At 45.8% G+C, this 6,989-nt stretch overlaps 1 long non-coding RNA gene across 2 annotated transcripts; it reads left to right on the top strand.

Moving 5' to 3' along the window:
- Positions 1-3,051: 3,051 nt before the first annotated feature.
- On the top strand, positions 3,052-5,898 carry LOC126545999 (uncharacterized). 2 transcript variants are annotated; one of them, XR_008608286.1, is made up of 3 exons: positions 3,052-3,142; positions 3,248-3,389; positions 5,543-5,898. It is a non-coding gene; the product is annotated as an uncharacterized lncRNA (long non-coding RNA). The 2 variants fall into 2 exon arrangements; XR_011890423.1 differs by lacking the exon at positions 3,052-3,142 and having other exon boundaries at positions 3,149-3,389.
- The last annotated feature ends 1,091 nt before the right edge of the window (positions 5,899-6,989 follow it).

The following is a 6,989-nucleotide window of genomic DNA, read 5'->3' as shown; positions in this document are numbered from 1 at the left end:
TATTTGATGGCATTCCTTGCGTGCCCACGTTCTTTGATCTGCCTGGCTATCTGGCTTCGAGGCTGTATAGCGAAAAAAAAAAGGTATCGATTGGTACTTTCGAACTAAGAAAACGACTCCTGTAAAATTAATAGGCTGCTGAGCAGTGCGTCGTCTACCAACACTTTATCGCATATTGCTTTATGCCTTATCATTTCGCACGAATTCCTTCCACGTGTGCGCACATGCTCCAAGGAAAATACATCTATTTACGAAAGGAATCGTTCAAGAAAGTTTATTCAGTCGATTGCCTCATAACATTTACGTTTCGGGTAATTTTCACGTCCTAAAATCATAAATGTGAGACAGACCTATGATATATCTTCACAAGCATTTGTTGCTCCACAGGCACTCAATTTTCGAGGGACGGTGACAAGTTCTGCCGTCGTGGATGGAGATCCATCACTGTCACATGTTGCGCCACCGGTTTTTCACCAGCCAAAAGATTAACCTTGTCGCCTGGAATTCAATGCGGCGACTTTGCTCGGGACAGCATAAGAACGTAACAACATGACAGCAACTAGTCCGCTCACTTCGACCTGAATTCGCTCTTGCAACTTGCACTTCCACTTGGCAGCAAAGTAAATAGTAGAATCTTCTACCACTTCGTCTCATCTCAAGACGAGACCAAAGTGTCGGCGCTGTCTTGTCGTTATTGTGCAGATCGGTTCTTTGTTTCGACACGGTTAGGCCCGAGATGGCACCGAGAGCTGCGAAAGTGTTTTGAGCTTTGCTCACCAGAGGGCGCGACGCCATTTCACGCTAGCCGCTTAAAACGGATTTGCACTGGTGGTGACAGCATATACTAGAAGTTATACTGCACCTCGGTTTAAACAGTGGCCTCGTGGTACGTTTAAAATTGTTCAATTGCACAATTACATTTATTCGGACTGCAACGTAAAATTATTGCTCCTTTATTTAGTGACGTCGTGTCGATGTTGTCGGCCCCCGACGTGTCACGGTCTGGTTATCGCTGCCGCTTGAATATCGCGTACATGTGGTTGCCGCTTTCACCCCCTATACACCAATGCTTAGCTCGCAAAACTGCTAAGTTGGTTGTGATAGCCTCTGCATTAGCTTAAAATACCAAGGTGCTATTTCTATTGTTTTAAAGTTGGGCTTTCTTTGCATCTTCTTTCGGCCTTCCCACTGATGCTGCTGTCTAGCACACCACGCCAGGGCATGTTCTGTGGAGGGTGTTGGTAAGGGTCATGGCAGGGGTAGGGAATAGTGGAAAGCAGACCCGTGTGGCCCTGTGCTCATTTGGGCTAGTGCACCAGGTTCAATGTGCACAATGCCCTTTGGAGCTCTCTGGGCGTCGCCACATCAGCCTCTTGACAGCTGTAATTGTCCGTGACCCCCCGCAGAAGCGTTACAGAAAAGGCCGTGCTCACCATTCTACTAACGTGCAAGTCCAGGGGGAAGCTAGATATAGTTATAGTAGGAAGGAAGGGGGGAGAGGTGGCAGATAATGGGCAGAACCAACGGAGTCACGAAACGAGTGAATAACAGCCTTGCCACTCTTCGCTCGAAGTTCCCATACGGGTAGGGGTAGGATAGGGAAAAGGTGATGTGAGACTGCGACTGCGATTCAGGGAAACAGGATAAATTTAAGTTCACGTTGTCCGCGTTACGGTACGGTACGTTTCCGCTATTTCTGAAAAATAAACACCACGTAAACTTGTCAAGCGACAACTTACGCAGGGAGAGCAGAATGAGAGACGCATTAAAGTGGGCCGCCGGGTCAAAGCGACACTGCGGAAGCGGTCACAAGTCAAATCAATACTTGTGTGCGCAGAAAAAAAAAAGAACGTTCGTCAGTCTATATCGGTTGTTGAATGTTGTTCCCGCAACTGCATTATCGAGCAATATTTGTCAGATCGATGTCAGAGACAATGTACTTAGAAGGGTGTTTAAAATGCCAGTTTCCTCTTCTACAAACACTTTTTTTTTACAAATTGTAACCTGCCCAGTTTGAAAATCGCATCAGAAATAAAATATTTTCGTTTCATCAATTCAATTCCGATTCTGTAACGCGGCTGAAGCTATTGAACACTGTTTTATTGATTCTAAAGATTCCATTTTATTCTGGGATGTCTTCCATTGACATTTGCAGAAATATACAGGTCTAACTTCTGGTAGTATCCGATATCTTGTTCCGTGTGATGGTGTACCATTCGATGTGCTTTTAATAATAGTCTTGCATACCCTATGGACAACTCGTATGCAAGACCGAAATGCAGTAAGAACAATTTCCTGAAGATTGCATTTCTTTGAAATGATCACGCACTTAAAGGACATTTACGATCCAAATAAATGTCAACCACGTTGGTATACACTATTGATTGTTTTCGTGATGGAATATATTGCTTTGTGTAGTGTTTTCTTTGTATCTAATGCTTGTTCAGCTGCCATTTGTTAGGACCACCTGGTGCTCACAATATTGCAAGTAGTTCCTCCAGATATAGCTTTGATTCACTGTAATAAATACCATGCAAAATAAAAGTAGTAGTTTAGCCTATTTAGTAAGACACTGGACTGGTGGGTATGGGTTCATAGGTTCAGAAGTCACCACCGCCACCGTCTTTCCTTTCCTATTTCTTTAGTTTTTTTTATGGAGCGAATCGGTGTTACGCTTTACGGACGCATAGACAAACGGACGTACATATTTCCTGGGTGAGTGGCTTAAGAATGCTTACATGGTAAAAATAAATATTATCCGAGGTTACTTGCTACGATACCCAAAAAACACGAGAAAGCCCACTTGCATAGACAAAAGGCAACAGCGCTGTATGCGTTCAGTACATCTAATCATGGTTGCCCATATCTCATACGCAGAACCATGGAAATATGTGCAAGCACGCCTTAGGGACATAAGCCAGCCACTTACTACGCAGTTTTTCTTTTTGTTCAAATGAATTCAATTTTGCTTCGTTGTGAGTGGAAGACGTGGCACAATATAGAGCTTTAGATTAGGAGTACGGTACTGCGCATCCACCGTACCGTGGCTCCCAAGCGCTTGACGGTACTCGCCTCACCCTCATAATTAGGCGGGGTTTGCTGTACGCTAGCCGTTGCAAGGAGCCTCACAGAGCCGAGCCAGGTACGTGCCAACTGAGCATGCTCGGCCTTCGGGTTATAAGAACCGCACGCTCGGATGAACTCGGCTGTTCGCTCTCATAACCAGCGCAGTTCGTACATCATGCAGCGAATGAAAGCCAAGAGCATTACTGACCGATCGTACCGCAAGGCTCAGAGAAGAGCGGAGCGGCGGTCAGCCCCGCCGAGACGTGGAAGGCCCTCCAGATCCACGACTGCAGGCTGGGTGGCGCACTGCGCTTCATTGCTTTGTAAGTTTTTTCTTTCACCTAATACTTTAACGGAGCGAAGAGTGCGAATGTCATCGGTCGTGATGGAACTAGTTCGTTAGTAGGGCAGTTTTACTTAAATAGCTGTCTACGACAGAACTACGGTGTCATCGATACTATTCTTGTTACCTTCTACTTTAACAGCGTATTTATTTGGACGGGTGGGCGCATCTTGCAAGCAAGAGCTTCACACAGCGCGACATATAACAACGCTTTGTCCTTTGGTTGCTTTGCTGTGTCTTGTGTCGCACCGTTTGATGCTGTTGTTTACCTTACTTTGCTGCGCTGTCTCTTGGTAGTACATTTGGTTTGTTCAGCTATAAACTGTTAGAGACAGGGCATGCATTGGCTCAGTACCACTTAGCCTGAAAGAGAAGGACGCTTACATACCCGGCGCTTTCGAAAGCGTTTGCGTCTTCTTGTCATAACGGCGCTGTCAGTGTTCGAAAGATGGGTCGCTTGCTCAGAGTAAAGTTAGAGACAATCGGAGACCTTTACCGGATTCTCTGTGGTCATACCAGTTGCTCACAAGCACCTTCAAGCAGTTTTCTGCAAAAAAAAAAAGAAAAAAAAGAAATCATTAAAGGAATTTTTTGCAGGTGATTGTGAGTTGTTATTATGAGCGTTATATTAACCTGGGAATGATGACTGACCAGTATACGTATTTGCTTACGCTTGCTCCACTAAGACAAACTGTATCGTGACATCGGGAACTGAATACGCCAAATTTTATGAAGTGCTTGCTACGTCAATGATGTTGTAGCTCTGATACTGATACAGCACATATATTATGGCCTCTGCGAAACACATAGACGACTGCAAGAGCTGCAGGCAGTGGGCTATAAGAAGTGCTTCCTGCGCCTGATAGGCGCCGCTCCAACAGACAGCGCTGCCTTCCGTCTTTTAAGTTACCCGGCATCATACGTTCGATTGTCAACCTTTATTAGACAGTTTTCGAATAGCGCTTGTCGCCTTACCTACGTTAAACGTAAGCACCTTTTTGGGACGTTACGGTGCGTGCTCTTTCAAGTCCTTTAGTGTACCTGACGGGAACAGAAACGTGAAGAAAACGTTATCAATCAAGGCCCCGTCTGGTGCCTCGTGCCATTCATATCCAAGCAAAGATAATCCATTAGCAACCATCCTGCTCTTGCTATGTGGACGCGTCTCGTTAGATATACGGGTGCCAGAATCGGAGAACGATCTCAGGAAATGGACGCACTATGCGCTCATAATTAACCTTTCAGGTGAGTTCAGAGCATGCGAAAGCTCATTACAATAGTCACCGACCATCAACGTGAGGAAAAGCATACTCTTAGACAAACGTACACCCTTTGGGGCGTATATCTGCCCCACAATAATCTTAATCTGCCTTGCTTGTGTTTCCTTTTTTGAAAACGCCGCGCCCGCCACTTTCCTGTCGGGAACGCTATGTCATGCTGACAACGCGCATACCGTTCATTACAAGGAAGTACTGGGCTCGCCGCGGTAAAGAAAGGAAATGCGGACAAGACAGATGACAATTATTGTTGTGTGGCAAAAGGGTGTAATTTTGCTTCTGAGTGTAGCCATCACGAGTATTCAGGCTGAAGCGGGAGCCGTAGGTGCCGCCATGTTCTACAACGCTACATCTTAGGGTCCGTAAACATTACGGATGTTGAACTCGCGAAATGACGTACGTTATCATAGCGCACGTAAACCGCAGAAGCCCAACAACTTTCCGGGCATGCGCAGTGAGAAGGGCGCTATTTTTTACGTACGTAATGCTTTTACGTTCGGTTGCAAACGCTAATCTAACGCTGTCTATTGTGATTTGCGGCATCCAGTTTTATACGTATTGCAAGGCCTACCCAAATCGACTTCTCGGTTGGGACATTGTGAAAACGAGGATAATAATGATTGTACGGTGAACGAAGGCAGCCGAATTCGAGTATCTTGTCGGCTAATCGCTTATTACCACGTCGCCAAGTTCCCGTGGCATGTTACTACCGTATCACAGCCTTCATTTTTGGGAATTCTGTCGCGACATGGAATAACGAAGCTACCATGGGGTTGCGATGTGCTTTATTTTGGAAAACCTTTCGTTGGGCCAAGCCTTGGTCCTGATGTATCAATGTACCCGTTTCTTTCCGCAGATTGGATGACCATGCCCATGCGCCTCTGCTATCTGGCGCTGACGGTGCCGTTCCGCATCATCTCCTACGGGATGCAGACCCTCGTGGCCGTACCTACATCCTACACCCATTCGTAGAACCAGTAGATTGATGACGGCATTGTTTTTAGAGACCCCGCCCAGAGCTGGTGCCGAAACGACCGAAGATATCCAGAGTGCCCAACGGACCTAAAAAGTACTCGAAAAGGACAAATCGCGACATTTTTAGCAAGCACAAATCGTGCATTCTTTTAAGCTCTGTACATTGGCATCGCGTTAAGAATTCTATGTTGTCGACGACATGACGCAATAAACGTACTTTCATTGGGACTCTAATAAGCGGTAGCGTTTGTTTGCGTACTTCCACCCGAAATCTTGTGATTGGCTATCCTGCCTTGCAGCGTTGTACTAACGTCAAATATTATTATTAAAAAAGCATTAAGTTTCTTATTACACAACCAAGGCCTATTCTTTCGCGATATGAGGGTTTTATCACTGTTTCACATTGGCCCGGTGTCACCAACAGATTTCGTCGTGGTGCCGGGTTTATGGCTGAATATTCCGCACACGTTGGTTCCAAGTCAGCCCAAATCTCTTGATAACTATGAAAATCGTGACTATCAGAAGAAAAATATTCTATCGAGTTAAGATTGACTAATAAAGCAGCAGTTCACTTAGATGTAATGTTGACATCTTAAGAGCACAAATGTACTTTTCCTTTCCTGGATGAGTTTGCCCTAAGCGACCCCTACGCATCAATGAATTTCTCGCAAAACTACAGAGATGGTTATGAGGGACTCTGAACATGTCTTCAAACATCTGGGCTTTTTATTGTGCACCTTAATTAACGCACGCAATCGTCTTGGGAATTCTCACCCGTTGCAATGCAGCTGACGTTGCATGGAATAGAAGGCTGGATTTCGTCAGCAGTTGAGTGTCACTGAGATTGCGCTGTCGATGCTATTGGCGACACGCATGCTGATTTGGACAGTCGGACTTTTTCCGGTGTCTGTAACACGTGTGTGCAAAGCAGCAAGTCCTCCTGCACCCACGATGAATTTCACTGATATCGGCGTCACCGTATTTCATTCTGATAAAAAAAAACACAGAACTGTGATACTCGGCGCACTTGGGTTTCTTTCATGGTACTCGCCAAGTAAGGCCGGGTTGCTTCGGTGGCTGCGGCTGGTAGTTTCGAGAAACGCTGTAATGAAGGCAGCATTGCCTCAAGCTGGAAGTTCGCATCTAAATTCCTCCCGCCACAAAAGTATGGTCCCTTAGCTTTGCACCAAGAATAGACAGAGGTCTTGGACGAGAATCGCAGGATTAACAAGCGATGAAGGCGGCAATGTTGGGCCGTTCAGATTCTTAACGTTGGTCCAGTGGTCGCCACAGCACCCAATTCAGCGAGCGAAAACGTGAGAGCATTT

Source organism: Dermacentor andersoni, chromosome 10 (assembly GCF_023375885.2).
Source record: "Dermacentor andersoni chromosome 10, qqDerAnde1_hic_scaffold, whole genome shotgun sequence".
Taxonomy (NCBI): domain Eukaryota; kingdom Metazoa; phylum Arthropoda; class Arachnida; order Ixodida; family Ixodidae; genus Dermacentor; species Dermacentor andersoni.
This window is presented reverse-complemented; position numbering and strand designations above follow the sequence as displayed.